At 42.3% G+C, this 18,388-nt stretch overlaps 1 protein-coding gene across 1 annotated transcript in view; it reads left to right on the forward strand.

The window, feature by feature from the left end:
• Positions 1–730: 730 nt before the first annotated feature.
• The window catches only part of AGO2 (argonaute 2, RISC catalytic component), a 77,477-nt gene continuing 59,819 nt past the window's right edge, over positions 731–18,388 (forward strand). The window contains 1 exon segment of the mRNA XM_014524270.2: positions 731–798. The gene's annotated coding sequence lies outside the window, so the exon portion shown is untranslated.

Genomic DNA, 18,388 nt, shown 5'->3' on the forward strand with positions numbered 1-18,388 from the left:
CCGGCCTCCGTAGGATTCATTAGCTAGTGCTTCAAGTTTCTTCTTATCCACTTCCTTTACCTTGAAATGTGAGGGGATATTGTCAATGCTGTTTGCCTACCTAGCATAAATTTTAATGTGTTCATGTCATGTTAAAGCCTAATATGTACGTTTTCATTCAACATCTTGTTTATCACTTCCTTGTCACTTATACTTCTGATTTTTATTGATCTTTCAGTGCTTGAGGATACAGTTAATAGAACTTGGTCTGATTTCTTCATTATGATTCATTCTTTTGTATCTTACACATCTGTCCTTTTAGTCATCTTTCAGTAGATCTTTGGATTTTTTTTCCCTTGTCCAGTTGTAGTAAGCATTTCTGATGTAACCAAGAAACCACAAGCCAAGTTGTATCCAGTGGCCAGGCTTTTACATTGCTTCCAGAAAGAATAACCAACCTGAATATGAATCAAGTTTTAAAACAGCCCGCCAACACCAAATACCTGCTTTTCCCAAATATTTGGGGAATGAATGGGAGAAAGATGAGCTGACAGGTTATTTCTACGTGTTTTTTTTTTTTTTTTTTTTTGCTAGATATTTTTGAAAACTGCAGTCAAAAATGGATGGTTAAAGTAAAGCCAATAGGAATAGTATTATAATCCGTGCTGTCTTTCTGACGCAGTCCAACAACTTGTTAGCCTTCACTACTGCTGTCTTTACATTGGCTGTCTTCATTGAGCTGTCTGCAGCGCTGCCTACCTCTCTTTGTCTAGAACTGGTTCAGAACTTATCATGATGAGAGGAGGACATGTTGGAAAGGTAGGCTTTAGCTCAGACTGTGGACATCATATTTTTCTCTCATGGCAATGCCAAGTTGACTAACTTTGTTCAGTCTTCTTGAAGTTCCTGTAGCCTTTTCAAGTTTTGGTTGTCAGTGCAACAAGTATAATGCTTATTTGAGCCAGTGACAGCTTTGAAAAGTGGGGTGGGACTTTCATAAGAAGTCCACAACGTGTGGGGGGGGTGGGGAGGGCTTCTGAATAAGGGAGTTGCTAGAGTACTTCATTTGACAGTGCAGAATTGACCACACTCCCTATCATTTTCCTAGCCTAGCACTGTCGCCAACATGCCCTCATTCCATTGGCTGGGGTAAATTTGCTATAGTAGCTTTTTATCTGCAGAGATAAATGTACTATCTGTGACTTAAACTGTGTACTAGGTAAGAATGTGCCTTGAGATTGGGGTGAGCATTTGTTTGGACTGACAGTTCAATTTAATGAGTTTTGGTGACTGGTTGATGGTGCACATGTCTCTTCCTCCTCCTTCTCCCTCCCCTGTGCTGGCTCTCATTCCTCCTTCACAGGGCTACGACCAGTGCGGAAGCCTGAAATGGCCCAGAGCTTTTAACAGGCTTCCCCCCGCAGTTGGAGTCCACCTGCCCAGAGCTTTAGTGCACATGGGTCCAGACCTGGCAGCTGCAAGCCATGCCCACAGCTGCCCAAATGTGGCCAGCAGCTTCTGGGTCACTGCTGTAGGTGGGTGGGAGATGCTACAGCTGCAGGCTACAACCCGCACAGAAACCTAAACCCACCTGCAGCTATAGCACGCCATGTTCCTCCCTTCCCCCTTACCTGGAACCTGCTGGCTGGCTTTGGGCAGTTGTGGGTGCAGCTGGCAGCTGCCAGGTCTGGACTGCAGGGCGGGGGGAGGGGACATGCAGGCAGGTCCATGCTTCTGCGCTGGTGGCAGCCCCAGCCCAGGGAGCGAGAGTGCACCTGGCATGACAGAAGCAGCCCTGGCTGCCCAGCACCATGCATCAGCCAGAGATGCCGTCTGCCTGCAGGCTGGATCCATTCACCTCGTGGGTGCCTGCCCGTAAGTTGGATCCAGTCATTTGGCCGGCCACACTTTGCTCATCCCTGATTTAGATTAATACACAAGACTTTGTGAACTGTATGTCTTAGCAGTGCTGCACCTTTGCAGAAACACTTTTTACCTTTGTTAATTCTTAGACTATTGTGAGGACCCTGTATTTTTATTTTACTTTTTTTTTTTTGTCGTCTTAACATTACAGAATTTGTCTCGGAAGCCACCTTTGGCCCAGAAATAGAAGCTTTCACTTTGTGAAAAAAGCCTACACCATGTCTAGGTCTTGTCATAGTGACATTGGAAGGTTAAGAACATTGAAAACAGCTTTGAAAGATTGTAACTGTCCCTGTTTTAGTGGGTGTGAAAATTAAACTTGATGAGTTAATTTGTTCATTGTAGAAACACTGGGCAAAAGTTGTCATCCATGTGCGTATATAAACATGTGAAGTTGGGTATTACTGTTGTGAAAAGATGCAATACATGGGAGTTGAGTAAAAACAAGTTGGGCATAATAAATATGATTTTTTTTTTTTGATTTTTTTTAAGAAACTAGGTTTGAAAACTTAATAATCTGCTTTGAGTTAGTTCTGTTTCCTGTGCTGGAGTGTAATAGAAACCAAAGAGCTTTACCATAAGACTCTCATTCACATTCTCTTGTGGGGAACTCAGGCCCTTGAATATAATTGTTTCAGGAAGCACAAAAATAAGATGCTTTTGAGTCCTGTGGTGCTTCCCTGCATGCAATTGTGCAAATCATGTGCTGCTTTCTGAAAGCCAAGTTTGCTTTTAGGATGAATAGGTAAAATCAACTCAGAATATTAAACAAACACTAAACTGTACTGCAGTTGAACAGTGTGAACCTCTATTGGCATATCCGAGAAATTTTCAGACCCCGAACTAGACTCTGTTTTTATTTTTATGCTGAGGTATTCTAATATTATTAGAAGTAAAGTTAAAATAATATTTTCAGAAGTGCCTTAGTCCTTTAGGAGAAATAGGTCTGTGGTACTCTTGAAACTGGAACTTAATTTTCATGGATGACTTGGGAGAGTCACTGACTACCTTAAAATTTTTGGATTACTTTTGGGAGTGTTATTGAGGTGTTTCTGAAACTTTTACCCTTAAATCTTTCATTGAAATTGTTTGCTTTAATTTTAAGACATTTACTTTACTTTAAATGGTATTTTTTGTTGTGTAATGACTAGTTTTGTAAACATAACTAACGGGAAGTGAGATATACTCGGATATCAAATGTTGATATATAGAGTCTTGTAATTCAGCAAGTCTTTGCTATTTTGTTCATAAAATGTAATGTACAAATAGCATAGTGGCAACTGGCATGTTTAAAGTAATGATTTTTTTGTGAATTCTAGAAGGTTTAACCGTTTAACACAGCAGCTCAGTTTTGTTTGTGATGCATTTTGCCTCACCTGTGTCACTCCTGCTAACTTCAATATGAATTATTACTTGCATTTTCATCTGTGTGTGAATTTGAACCTATATGTTAAGTATAATTTTGTTCAGGTGTATTCTCCTTTGTATTGGATGGTGTGAGAAACAAATAATACCTGATCAATGTGAAAAATTCAATATCAAACATTAAAAATTAGCAAAACAACAAACTCTTTAAGAAGTATGTCCTGAAACTTCTGTCTTTTCTAAACCCAAAGTTAAAATGGTTATAGTACTTTGGTTTAATTGTGCCCATATGTAGGAAGAGTTTCACCCCAATAGGCCTGTAATGCTTACACTAGAATAGCATTTTACGTGAACAAGCCCTATGGTATAATGAAAGTAGAAATATAATTCTCTTGAAGGTGGTAACCAAAACTCATTACGTGCTATCAAGCTTTATTTAGTGATAAGCTAGAAGAAATTAGGCCAGAAGTATAGTACTGTACAGAGCAACTTTTATTAGCTTCTGGCCTCAATATTGCTGCTGACAGAATGGGAGGAGGTTGGGAGGGGGCGTGGCGTGGCAGGGTGGCACTTGTACCAGAAGAGGCATTGTGTAGTTTGACCTAGCTCCACAGTATCTGTATAGGTCAGATGCTTCAGCAGGGCTTTTGGGTACTTTTACCTAATAGCTGATTCAATCAGCTGATTGAAAAAAGTGCCCAAAAGCCCTGCTGAAGCATGTGATCTATACAGATGTTGGGCGAATTGGGTCCAACTGGGCATGCACTGCGCTCAACACTGGGCAGCACTGAGCTGAAAGTAAAGCGCTATTGTGGGGGGGGGTTTCCATGTCTGTATGCAGCCAGTAACACTTATGTTGCTGGTACAAAAGGAAGCCATGTGGCTAAACTGATGGCAAATGCAAACCTTGTGGTGCAATAATTAACAGGTGGGTGTCTCTTCAGTAAATACACAAACCTGTGGATATTTTCCTCTGCCTTCAAACTCTGGTGAATAGAATAAGATGAGAAGGAAGAGTGAAAATGAAATAAATGTTATAAAAAGGCTTAAAGGAAGACATTTGCCAAAAGATGGATAAGGGGTATGGGGGGATTGATGCAAATACCTGCTTTCTATAGTCACCAATTGCATCTTTTTTCTCACCAGTTATACATTTACCAAAACCTTCTCCCCCCTTCCCCTTTTTATTAATTGAAAAAAAACTCAAACAAAACCAATATTGTTAGCAGTTCCTACTGTTGCCAGGAACTGCCACATTTAAGACTGATTAACCACATTGGTTCAAGTTTACTTTTTTTACACTTATACATATGCTGGTTTACAGTGCAGCTTTGGCTGGCTGGTGTAGTGGAGCCATGCCATTAACGTGTGTATCTTGTCTAGTTTCATAGTTTTCATAGTTTCATAGTTTTAGGGTCGGAAGGGACCTAATAGATCTTCTAGCCCGACCCCCCGCCAGGGCGGGAGAACAACAAAAGAACCCTAAATAAAAACGGGACTCAAATGAGTCCAGCCAGGTAGGTATCCATCTAGTGAAAATTTTCACACTAGAAATTTGTCCTCACGTCCCACAGATAGGCAAACGGTTATAAATTGGCTTTTCAAGATAAGTGCTCGTGGGATTATTAGAATCTTTTGTGCCTATTTCTCAGTACTTTTCTAATCCACAATTCTGTTTAGACAAACTGAAGTGGTGCCTGAACCATCAGGGTGTGTTTCTACCTTACTAACTGTGGTTTTACAGGTCTTTGACTGACCTTCCCTGTGTTGTTTATTGTCTTTTCTTGCTGTCTGTAGGTTTTTGAGGGAGAAACCATGATTTACAAGAAGTACTTTAAAAATGTTTTAGGGTTTTTCATCAGGAGACCTTTCCTCCTCTCGGGTATTTCAGATTCAGTTCTGGTTATATGATGGGACACTAGGTATTGTATGAGAATGGAGAGAGGGGAAACAAAGGTGTAACAGCGGCTAAAAGAAGGTAATCATGAGAACAGTAAAAAGAAACTTGTTTAAACAGGACCACATGTTCCTGTTCCTGCCCTAAACAAGTTGGTTTACAAGTATAAATTAGTACAGTACAGAAGATTGGAGTGAGGTCATATAATTTAAAAGCTTTGTGGGACAGGTGCATCCTAAAGTTCTTAGGAAGAGCTCAAGTGTTGGATTACCGAATACGAGTAAAAAGTGTAGAGGAGTGCTCTAAAGGGAAACTGGTAGATTAATTTTCTCTCTCCAACTGACATTTTGAAAGGGAGAAAAGAGCAGCATATTTTGGTAGGAATTGGTTTAATATTCTTGTTGGGAGGTTTTAAGACTGATTTCCATTGTTGCAAGGAAGCTGGAGCTCCATTTTTTTTTTTTTTTTAATGACTCGGATAGGTAAAAAAAACCCCAGGGGTAAAAGACCCTGTGACGTGTGGTGGTCCTGTTTGTCATTCTTGGCCCTTGTCTGGTTTGCTAGTCTGCCCCTTCCATGAGAGAGTGGGAAGTTCTCGTGACACTGGTAGTTTTGTTGGGTTGGTTTAATTTGATTCCTCAGTAGAGGTGATTATTTGATACTGATGGTATGATTGTTTGCAGATTGTGACAGGGACAGAATTTATGTTGGTCATTCTAGAATGATTTTTTTGGTTGGGTTTTATTTTGTGCCTTATGAGATAAAGATAGACCTTGCAGCCCATTTTGGAAACATTTTTAAGCCCTTTGTGTTTGGTAGATACTTTGCAATGGCAAAACCTTGGTCAGTGCTGCCGTGTGCTAGGGATATGGCAGCTAACACGGCAGTTGATCCTTTTAGTGATTAACGGGGACACATTTTAGAACAAAATTTCAGAAAAATACCAATACCAGAAAGAGAGAGCTGTTCAGTCTTGAGCTGTTTTGGGGGTTTTTGTGTGTGCCCGTAGCCATTCAAGAATTTTGGTGCACTACACTTGGATTACACTTCCATACTGTGCAAAGTAAAGAGAGTCATAACTGTGGCAGTTTAACTATATCCCTGAAGACAAACTGCCAGCTAAATTTTCATATTTTTGTCTGGGTAATGCTCTATTGCCTTGGATCCTGCGGTTGAATTAAAGATAGCAGAGTTGAGCTTCAGCGTGGAAAGGAAATTGGTTAGGAATTGTGGGTTGTGCCTTATCTGCTTTGGTCTTTAAGATCTTGTTCACAAGATAAACTTGTATGGATGGTGTCCGTCTGGAGCTTGAGTCCTCGAATGCGGTGCAGAAGCGGCGCTTCTGCCATGTGACTGCTTGTCCCAAAGCAGCAAAGAGGAGTTGTGGTAATGCTTGAGTGCAGACAAATAATGCTTGGTGGCTTCACTGCTCTCAGTAAGGACAAAGAGCTTACTTAATGGTTTGCTCTCAAACGTTGTTGCAATGTGAAATTCCAAAGCACCAGGAGAGGAAGTTCAGCAGTTGGCAGTGGATTCAGCGGCAGGGGGTGCCAAGCAGCTGGACGTGAAGCCAGTGGCAGCGCAGAGTTGCTGCGACTGCTCCATCTGGCTTCAGGACGCCCCGAAAGCACGGGGCCTGGGGCAGTTGCCCCGATTTGCCCCCCCGGGACGGCCCTGATGGCAGGTACTGTCCAATTCAGTTAGTACACGTCCTAGTATAAATGAGAGAGAGTTCTGATTGGAACCTTCGAGCCGCCTTTCATATAAAAATAACCATGGCAGGAATAACTAAATGAACACAGTCTATAGCTTCATATAGACTTTTTTTAGGTTCCTTACGTGGTAAGGGCATGAATGGATTTGAATGCATAGGCTGCTGTTTATTCAGTAGGCTGATGAAACCCAGCCCTACAGTTAAACCCATCACAGCGACCCCAGCTTGTGCTGTGGAACAAAAGTTCCAGTTTCTTACAAAATTGGACAGTGGATGGCAGCAAGATAGAGACTGAAGTAAGAAGGCACCACCTGGACCAGCTGGCAAGAAGATCTGCACCTTGGTTGAGAGAGAACATGTATCTCTGCATCTTAGATATGCAGTTTTGGAGTTCAGGGGACTCGGGGCAGCCGTTAGAAACTAGATTAGCCAAGCCTCATGTGGCTTGAAACCTAGCAACATGATGCTACTTGCTGTGTCACAGCTGAGGTCAGTGGAGGTATCTCAGCTAAGTCTCGTTTGACAAAATAATAATAATAATGATTATGATAATGATATGGGAATTCTGCGTAGAAGTGTCAGATTAGATACCATTTGTGGGCGTGGGGGAGAAGAAAATAAGAGACCAAAAGGAAAAATGTAATCAAAAAATCATCTTGCCAGAAAGCCTACGTTTTTATCCTACCTCAGATATTCCACTATAAACTGTTCTGTTTTATCACCTCTGTGTAGTGACACAGAAAACCACAACCTTATCTCTGTAAACCACATTACATGCTGTTGAGTCTTCTGCAAAATATAGACACTCCTGTAACTGCTTTTACTATCTAAATGGGTTATTTTAACGTGCTGTATTTAATCTTAAAAGTCGACTGGAACCTATGAAATTCAGAGCTAAGGGTCCATAGCATGATTGTATCTTAAATAAATTTACCTAGTTACTGGACAGGGCTCTTTTTTTGAGCCATGGAGGCATGTGTGGATTAAAAAAAAAAAATTCTTTTAAGGCTTATCTTTGTAAATGATGATTATCTTATTTTTATTTGAATGTAATCAACACCAGCACAGCACTGACTGTTTCACCCAGTGGGGTGATGGTGTGTGAGAAGGGCCCCAAAATTATGCACTTTGTGGACCCTCTCTTGTGTCTTTTCTCCGTGACCGTGGCCAGGCCACTTCATCCAACTCATGTCTCAGTTCATCTGTAAAATGGGGCTGGATTTCCTACTTAACACAAATGTGAGGGGAAAATGCTTCAGTAATTGAGGTGTCAAGGGTCATAATGACACTTCGGATAAGAAACGGTTAGAATTCGAAATGTCCATTGGCCCTTTTCACACGCAGAAGGCCCATGAAAAGCCGGTGAACCGGGGTCTTGGCCATTCCCTGGCAATGTCTTTCCCCTTCTGCAGTGATAAAGGTTCTTCTGGCATCAAGACGTCCATAGGAGCCATATTCTTCTCTCCCTGGGGCTGCATGCTGTTTTTGTGGTCGCCTGGCATAATGGGGAAGCTTGGAAGGAGATAACACTCAAAACAGCAGTGCGTGAATTTGTCAGATTCAAAAAGTGGAGAAACGTTAGGCCTACTATATCTAAAATAGGGCCTCACTACACAGTATTGTGCTTTTTCTCTTCATGTTGCACTCACTTCAGCAGTTGATGAGTGTTTAGTCTCCATGTTGGGGACAGAAACTTAGAAAGGTCAAAGGCAGCAGCAAGAATCAGACTTCGTTAGGAGGGAGGAAAGGAAAATATTTTCTTTCCTCTGGCCTAAAACCAACATTTCATGAAGTGAGAATAAAAGGTTCAAAGTTCCTCTGTTATCACTTTCATGGGCAAAAAAAATAAAGTCTTCAAGGGGAAGTAGAAACCAGGATGTCTTATTACCAGCCAAACTAATATTTATTCGGTATTTGTTGAGCTATTTCTTGTTTTTAATCATTAAGACCTCAGTTAAAGCTACCATGGTTTAGCTTCTTTTTAGCACAGGAGTGGCTACTGCTGAGCACAAGAAGTGCCCTAAAGCCCTGCCACTTCTACCTAGTGGTAAATACAGCCATATCCTTAGTTTGTACTACCTTCATGCACATTTTCAAAAGATACACAGACACCCACTGGGAGTTTCCATCCCACTGTTTTGGTGAGACTTGGAGCTCTAATCACAATGGTGTTACTTTAACTTATGTAATTCTGTAGTTTAAAAGTAAGGTTGTGCCGAGAATGTCATTTAAAACTAACATTAGTCTTATTTTGTACGTTGTTTGAATTTACTTGTCTCTATTTTAACACAGTAGCTCTTTAGCCGATCAACCTTTGACAATAACAGGAAAAAGTTCCCCCTTTCTTTTCTTCCTGCATTGTGGAGCTGCTCTTTGGCCCTCATACACTCCTCAAACCAGGAGAGAGAGATCACATACATGCTTATTCCTGAGTAGGTATATGAACCAGTCAGCTAGACATCAATGGAGAGTTCAAGTGGGGCTGTTGAGATGGGAGTTGTGTTTGCAGAAGGAGAAAGTAGGCAGAGCACTAGTGTTCCATTGCCTCCTCCACTTGAGGATGGTCAGACTAGCATCCTATACCCATGTCAAGTGGCATGTAGGTTAAGACAGAGAAAGGCCTGCCAGACTTCTCTACTTTCCTCTGAAACACTTATTGCTTTTCGACCTGGTTGCCAACTCTCCTTACAGTCTGAACACCTGCTCCCCCCTGACAGGCTGATACTTGTTATCAGCCCTGTTCTCTAGTCTAGTGCTTCTCAAGCTTTTTTGTACCAGGACCCATTTGTAAACATCCGTGGCCAGTCCTGGCCCAGCAAATAGTTTAAGTCGAAAACAGCCCCCCGGCCCTCCCAGTGCCCCTCACTCCTGACCTGCTGCCCCTCACCCCCAGTGTGTGGGGCAGCAGAGGCCCAAGCAGCCCCTTGCAGGCTGGAACTTGGCCAGCCTGCAAGGGAAAAGCCATGGTGTCCCACGTTTTTCTTCTTTAAAAGAGAATCACTGCTCTAGTTCCCACATCTGTCCTCACTTGGATATTATTTCTCATCACCCCCACCCTATCTATAAAGGTAATGTTGTGTACCTTCTTAAAAAAGGCATTTAGGATGGCCAGTATATCTAAAGTTTGCCAGCATGACACTGATCCCAAGCAAAATAATGAAATGGCTGATATGGAAATGGATGAAGACCTTAAAGCAGTTTTAATGCAATTAATTTTGTTCAATGTGGATTTAAGGGGGTGGGAATTAAGTCTAGATCTTGTCAAACTTGATGAGATTACAGTATGATGGAATATATTACATCAACAATGCTTTTTATTTCATAGATTTCATAGATATTAGGGCTGGAAGGGACCTCGCAAGATCATTGGGTCCGGCCCCTGGAAGTCAGCTGGAGTCAAGTGATCCCAGCAAGATAGGCATCCAAGTGTTTGTTTGGTTTTTTTAAAGGATCCAGAGTAGGTGCTTGCACCACTTCTGGTGGGGAATCTATTCCAGGCCCTGGGGACTCAGACAGAAAATAAGTTTTTATAAATCATTTGACTTATTATCATGCAATATTTTGATGACATGAGTGACAGAAAAATCAGCATGGTGATGAAATGTTTTCAATGCAATTTTAAGTATGCAAGTCATTGAGTAGGTTTAAAATCAAAACTTTCTTGTTCAGAGTATGTAGGGGGGATTTAAGAGAGAAACAGATTTGTCCTGGGCCCTTTGTTATTTAATGTGACACAGTAATAAGCTGGAAAAAATGGTTTTTGCTACAGGGAAAGTTTTGTGAAAGAGCCAGAGATTTGGGTGGTCAGTAACAAAGAAGGGAGGCAATTGGATTCCTTTAGTAACTGGGTTGAAAGCATATATGCTGACTTCTGGTATGGTAAAATATAAAGATGTTCACCTAGGAGCAAAATGTATTGGTTACACATGCAGAAAAGGAGACTCTACCCTGGGAAGCAGGGTTTTAGAGAGAGACTTGGGTGGATAAAGGTGTCATGGTGGATTAGTAGTTGAACATGAGCTCCCAGTGCAACATGACCATGGGAATTTTTGTGCCGCGGTTTTACGTATGTCTCCATTTAGCACTGTTCCAGAATGAGACTGTTTGTTTGGTTTCTATGTCAATGTCAACCATTGTAAAGGATATTTTTAAATATCCTTTTTTAAAATATCCTTATTCGTAGAGGGTTTCACGGAAGAGCCATCATCAGAGTGATCAAATGATTGGAAAAGTACATTTATGGTGAAAACCTTCAGCTCAGTTTATTTAGTTTAGAGATGTCAAACGTGCAGGCCAGATGTGGCCTGTGGAACTGTTCCAGCTACCAGAAGTTGGAGGGCATGGCCTGCTGTGAAATTTGGGGTCCCTGAACCCTGTCAGACGTGGCTTTTGATGGTAGCTAACTGACTCTATGTGACCACCTAAACGTGGCTCCGCTGCAGTTGCTGCTGGCCTTGCAGATCTGGCCTGGAAGGAGTCCCTGTGGTCTGGATCTGGCCCTGGGTGAGCGTGACACTCTTGCTTTAGTTGATCAAAGAGAAGGCCAAAGAGTAAGTATGTATCCATATGCAGGGAAACAAGTTTGACAAGAGAGGGCCCCTCAGTTTAGTAGGTTGAAATATAAGAAGATCTGGTGTCTGGAAGTGGAAATCAGATAGAGTAAAAATAAGAAAAATTTCTAAACCGAACACTTAGAAAGGTTGCGGTGGATTATCTCTCGCTAGGAATTCTAACATCAAGATAGGATAGTTTTCCAAAATCAGGAGTTGCCAGCTATTCTGCCACTAATTCCCACCCCAACCTATGTTCAATGGCTTTTTGCTGACTACTTAATATGCAAGTGCTCTCACAAACTTTTCATATCAGGCATACGTACTCCCACAGCACACAAGTTCAGTTCTCCTGAATTACTCAAGCAAACAGCCTTTACCGTGTCCTAAACAAAGTTAAGAATAGGAACACTTTGATTTCAAAGCTAAATTACAGCATTAAACAATTAAGCTTGTATTTGAATTATAAACACTATTTTCTTAAGACTAATCTCATACTGAACCACAAAGAATAATGTCATCCCTTACCCATCAATGCAACTTGCCTACAGATAAGTGCAGATATAAGTATTATCCTAAAAATCTAGAGTTGATACTGAAATTAGGAGTGTCTGTAGGATGGGCAATTATTTGAGCTGTGGGCCACATAGGGAGTTTTGGTGAGCTGTCTGTGGCTGGGTTAGCAGAAGTTGATGGGATCATTCTGGTCACCTTCCTCTAAATGAGCCACCATGCTCAGAAATGGGTATCCTACCTTCCGTTGGGAAAGAACATGCTTTAAGAGGACACTGGTATATCAGACTCCCACCCTCTAGCAAAACTCATGACCAGTGTTGCCTGCTTGCTGATTTGCAGTTGTCACAATGTCATTTTGAACCTTCTTCATGCTTTAGGCCCCCTCTGTACATGCAGGTAAAGGTGCAATTGGATGTAAAGCATGATCCTCACAGTTGTGCCTCCTGCCATGCCCCACATGCATGGCAGGAGATGCGATTGTGGGGTTGCGGATTAGATCCAGTTGTGCCGTATTGCCGTTGCACACAGCCAGGGCTGAGAGCCCCAGGTAGGCTGCAAGTTTCATGCATCCCTGAGCCTTGGTGATCACGACAGCTGCGATCTTCAGGTCTCGGGGGTTTCACACTGGGCAAGATGCACCCCTGCCTCTGGGAGCCCTGTCAGACAATTTTGCTCCCAGCTGCAGGGAGACCCTGGTACGTATGCAAATTAAAGCTCAGTAGCAACCAGCTATAAAGTTGGTGAACATTTTTGAGTCTGACTTTATAGTTGGTTGGAGCTTTTTATTGTGTGATAGCTACTTTGCATGTGTAGCTGGTCTTAAATTTAGCTGTGCAGTTAACCAGTTAATTGTGCAGTGCCTATAACATGTAGAGCAGGGGTGGGCAATTATTTTGGGCAGAGGGCTGCTTACTGAGTTTTGGCAAGCCATTGAGGGTTGCATGACAGGTGGCTGGGGGCAGATAAATATTACTTTTCTAAATTTTTTAGGGGCCCCACGGGCTGGATAGAATGGCCTGATGGGCTGCATCTTGCCCACCCCTGATGTAGAGGGTACCTAAGCTTATCTAATTTCAATTTATAAAACTGGGCTGTACAACCAAGTATCACAATTGCAATTACTGAGTTAGTGCAGTACCTCCAAGGAATGAATGTCTCTTATGGAGATGAAAAGCCAAGAACTTGAAGATGGAATCCAACTTATTGGGTAGTATTTGCCGTTCTCCAGTGTGTTGGATTGGGATGAATGCAAGTACAGGTAAATACAGCGTTGAGGTTTAACCTAACATTATGAAGAAATTTTAAAATAATAAATCCAGTCCTCACAAAAAGACATTTACTTAGGGGGAAAAAAAGGCAGATACAGTACTTGTAAGTATTTGGTTTATATAAGAAGACTTTTTATATATTTTTGTTCTTAGATGCAGCTTTGTATAAAAAGTCAGGCATATCTTTTCAGAAAGGAAATGACGCTTAACTTAAAGTCTTTATTTTAATAGAAATAGGCTTCAGGGGTTTGGATTTTAAGTGTGGTGTTTTGTAACATTACTCTTCTGTTAAGAACTGTTTGGGAAAGATAGGGAAAGGACCTAAAGTGCTCTGGGAAAGATAAGAGGAATGCCAGCAAGTAGTAGCTACTAAGACTTTCTATGCTGTTAGGCAGTGGCATCTATTTGAAATATTACTTTATACATCTATCACCTGTTCATGAAACTTGGCTTGTAAAGTTATAAAAGTATATAGGAATTATATTTTATTTGCTTAGGATAGCCCTTAGTAGGCTCTGAGCAAGATTGGTGTTCTTTTTAGGCTACACACGATACAGTGTAAAGGCCAGTCTATACAGCAAACAGTTTTGGACTTTAAGCAAGTCCTTGTTACAGACAAACCTAGAGAAATGAAGTGATGTGTTAGAGGAGAGGAGAAATAATAATAATAATAATAATAAAAGACCTTTTACATTAAAAATCTATGTTCAAACTTGCTGGTTCTGAATTAAAAAAAACAAAACAACAAAAAACCCGTGCTGGTCCCTTACTAGCTATAACTGGTAACTTCCTGTAGCTGTTCCAGTAGAAGGGCATCTCGTGGGCGGATTTGGAGGAGGAGAAGGGGGTGGCAGTTCTTTATGGGGAAGATGTTCCGTGCACAAAGGGCAGCGTGAAAGAGTGAATGAGCACTCGTGGAGACAAGTGACAGTTGTGGCTGCCGTAGTGCAGTGAAGGGTGGAACTTTTCAGATACAAGAGCTGATAAGTAAAGAACAAAATTCTAAAGAGCCTTAAAGGTCAGATTAAGAAGCTTAAACTTGTGGTTGTGGAAAACATATTCATGCAAAGAAGTGCAAGAAAAGCAAGCAGTGATACAGTTCTGGCATCTTTGTTTTTTCTTCAGTGGTTAGGAAAGGTGTGATATTGAAACTCATAATTGCACAGCTACTGTTGATACAGAATTAAAAATCACTGGCATAAAAAGGTCTGTCATGGAGACTTCACTTGTGTTTTAGATAGGTGGGTTTAAGGTATTGGGAGGGAAGATGAACTTTCAGTTTGTGTACTTTGTGGTGCTTGGATGAATTGTAGAAAATTCAGATCTGTGTTATTGTTTTGTAATACACAAATTACTGTTTTGACTTGGGATAGCATACTTGTAGTATATTAGTGATGCCAACCTCAAATTACTCCTTAAAATAGGCATTGGAATTATGGGCAGGCTTTCTTATGGTCTGAACTTGTTTGCTCATGCAACTTGAAAAGCGATGGTTGCATGTTTTCCTTTGATCACTGTCTCTTTGTCTAGGAAATGAGTGAGAAACTTGTGACTTGATTATAATATACTGGTGTTGTTGCTTATTAGAGTCTTTCATCTTCCCTTTAGTACTGTGCGTGTTTTCTTTTTTTTTTTTTCTTCTTGAAAGTACTTTAAAAATAAAATCTGGATTATAGGGCACTTTGGAATATTGCTGTGAAACCAAAAGGTTTGCTTCTGTGGCACAGCTTCTGGAAGGAGCCCCTGTTACTTTAACACTAGGCTCTCTCTCAGACACTGGGTGTGTCTGCACCTTCATTAATGCACCTCGGTTACTGTGCATTTAGTTTAGTACCTCAAATAAGAGGTACTAACTAAATGCTCAGTAATTAGTTACTGCGCAGCAGCACTGGTGCACAGTTTTTAGTGACACTGCACATTAGCTTAATAACACCACACAGTAGGCTGTTAGCACAGTTAATAACTGCTACACTGCTGCACAGTGTTATTAGGCTAATGCACAGTAAGCATTTTGTGTAGACCTGCCCGCTATGTCATAATAGGTCTTGCCATACTGCACATAAATATATTACTTCCTCTGGTTCTTTTATTTGGTTTGAGTTGCACCGTAGATCCAACTTTTTACATTTGCTTTGGTAAAAACGGTCAATTTCAAGGTCAAGGTCCTTTGTCTGTAGCAAGGAGGACCGGGTTAGAGAGCTTCTGGAGGGGCTGGACATGTTCAAATCAGCAGGTCCAGATGCTCTCCACCCCAGGGTGTTGAGGGAGGTAGCAGGGGTTATTTCAGGGCCCTTGGCATGGCTTTATGAGCGCTCATGGTGCTTGGGCCAGGTGCCAGATGATTGGAAGATAGCCAATGTGGTCCCCATCTTTAAGAAAAGGAGGAGGGAGGACCCGGGCAACTATAGGCCCGTCAGTCTTACCTCAATCCTGGGGAAACTCTTTGAGAAGATCATCAAGGAGCACATCTGTGATGGGCTGGCATCAGGGATGATGCTCAGGGGTAACCAGCACGGTTTCATTAGGGGCAGGTCATGTCAGACCAACCTGATTGCCTTTTACGATCAGGTCACAAAAGCATTGGATGCAGGTGTCGCCATGGATGTAGTCTTTCTGGACTTCAGCAAGGCCTTTGACACTGTCAACCACCCCATCCTCATTAAAAAACTAGGCGACTGTGGCATCGATGCCTACACGGTCAGATGGATTGCGAATTGGCTGAAGGGTCGTACTCGGAGGGTGGTGGTGGATGGGTCATATTTGACCTGGGGGGAAGCGGGCAGCGGAGTTCCCCAGGGCTCGGTCCTTGGGCCTGCACTGTTCAATTTCTTTATCAGCGATTTGGACAACGGGGTGAAAAGCAACCTGTTCAAATTTGCTAATGATACTAAAATTTGGGGTGAGGAGGGCACGCTAGTAGGGAGGGAAAGACTGCATCAAGACCTGGATAGGTTGCAGGGGAGGGCTAACAAAAACAGGATGCGTTTCAATACTGACAAGTGCAGGGGGCTGCACTTGGGCAGTAGTAACCGGCAGCACACTTATAAGATGGGAAACTCCCTTCTTGAGAGCACGGAGGCAGAAAGGGATCTTGGAGTCATCATGGACTCCAAGATGAACATGGGCCGACAATGCGAGGTCACGGTCGGCAGGGCTAACCGGACCTTATCGTGCATCCACAGCTGCATCTCAAGCAAGGCCAAGGAGCTGATCCTCCCCCTCTACGTGACACTGGTCAGGCCACAGCTGGAGTACTGTGTCCAGTCCTGGGCGCCCCACTTCAAGAGGGATGTGGACAGCATTGAGAGGGTCCAGAGGAGGGCCTCCTACATGATCCGGGGACAGCAGGGCAGACCCTACAATGAGAGGCTACGGGACCCAAACCTGTTCAGCCTTCACAAGAGAAGGCTGAGGGGGGACCTGGTGACCATCTATAAACTCACTAGGGGGGACCAGAAGGGTTTGGGGGAGACCTTGTTTCCCCTAGCGCCCCCCGGGATAACAAGGAATAACGGCCACAAGTTGTTGGAGAGTAGGTTTAGATTAGACCTCCGAAGGAACTACTTCACAGTCAGGGTGGCTAGGATCTGGAACCAACTTCCAAGGGAAGTGGTGCTGGCTCCTATTCTGGGGGTCTTTAAGAAGTGGCTTGATGCCTACCTGGCTGGGGTCATTTGAGCCCAGTTTTTTTCCTGCCCAGGCAGGGGGTCAGACTTGAAGATCTACAAGGTCCCTTCCGATCCTACTTCTATGATTCTATGAATTCAGTGTCCTGGGCTGGCTGAGATCGATCTGTAGTGGCTGATCTCATTTTGGGAGAGCAGAGCCAGAAGAGTCATGAGTGTGTGCAATTTTGTTGTTTGGGTTTTTAAAATAAACTTTAAATTGTTGATGTTGCATGACTTTAAAGGACTGTTCTCCTCAAACAGGCTCAAAATTGAATTGCTACTCTTCTGTATCCTTGGAAAGCAGAAAAATTGTTGAGGCAATACAAGCAGCCATGCAGATTTTATAGCACTAAGGCCTAATCTATGCTAGGAGTGAGTTGCTTGCTTAACTGTGTTGACATGGTTAAGCTGTCAAAAAACCCTTGTGGTAGAAACATTTATACCAGTATAAGCATTTTGATACCAGCACCAATTAGGACTCATTATAATTTAACCAAATATTTAGAAACCAATATAAATTATGTTCACACAAATGAGTTGCGCCAATTGAACAAAACTGGCTTGTGAATGAAGTGTAACTGCTATAGTTTAAACAGAAGTAGTCTTTGTGGCAGACTCAGCTGTGCTGGGACGTGCCTCAGCCCACTGATCTATCTGATAGATGGGCGGAGACTGACATTGTTCTATGCAAACAGGCCAGCTGCTTTCCAGGATAGTGCTGCTGTGTGATAAATAGTGCTTACCTCCTCCAAGGAATAGCCTGTCTGAAAAAAGATGTTAGTTTTCATTTTTATGCTGCAATAAAAATGGAAGTTGTTTCTGATTCATCTAGACCCAGGATGGCCAACTTGGGCACCCTGTGTGGGATGCAGCAGATCAGGATGGGAAGCAGAAAGGAGAGCAGCAGACCAAGGCAGGGAACAGAAAGCAGAGCAGCCAGTCAAGGAGGGGAAGGAGATCAGTGTGGCACTTGGGGAAGGTGCAAGGCTAATTTGTAGCACACCTGCCAAACAGGTTGGCTTTGACTGACCTAGACAGTAATATCAATCAAGATACCAGGGGTGGGATAGTTATGCTTTCTGTCTGTACAACCTTAATTCTTCCCCCTACGTGTCTGTATTACGAAATGAATGACACACTTACTTCTTTCCCGCCCCCCAAACCCTCTGCTTCTTTCTGTCTAGCAGTTGCTTGTTTAGTATTTCATTTTACCCTCAACTTCATGTATGGCCTCATTCTTTATTTGCACATCACTAAATGCTGGAGCCAAGTAGAATATTATATTCAATAGAGGAATTTTTCTGCCATGCTCATCATCACAGTACCTGGTTTTTCAAAATGAATTTAGCTGCACATCACTCCACACATCATTATAGTAGTAAAGTGTAATTTCTATTTTAGTTTGATGAATCAGACACAAATTGGAGCCAAAATTTGAAGAGATTCTGCTAATTTTGAGTTCTTCAGTGATGAGATTCCCAGTTTGAGACATATCATCCACACTCTTT

The sequence above is a fragment of the Alligator sinensis genome, unplaced genomic scaffold (assembly GCF_000455745.1).
Source record: "Alligator sinensis unplaced genomic scaffold, ASM45574v1 scaffold721_1, whole genome shotgun sequence".
In the NCBI taxonomy this organism is placed as follows: domain Eukaryota; kingdom Metazoa; phylum Chordata; order Crocodylia; family Alligatoridae; genus Alligator; species Alligator sinensis.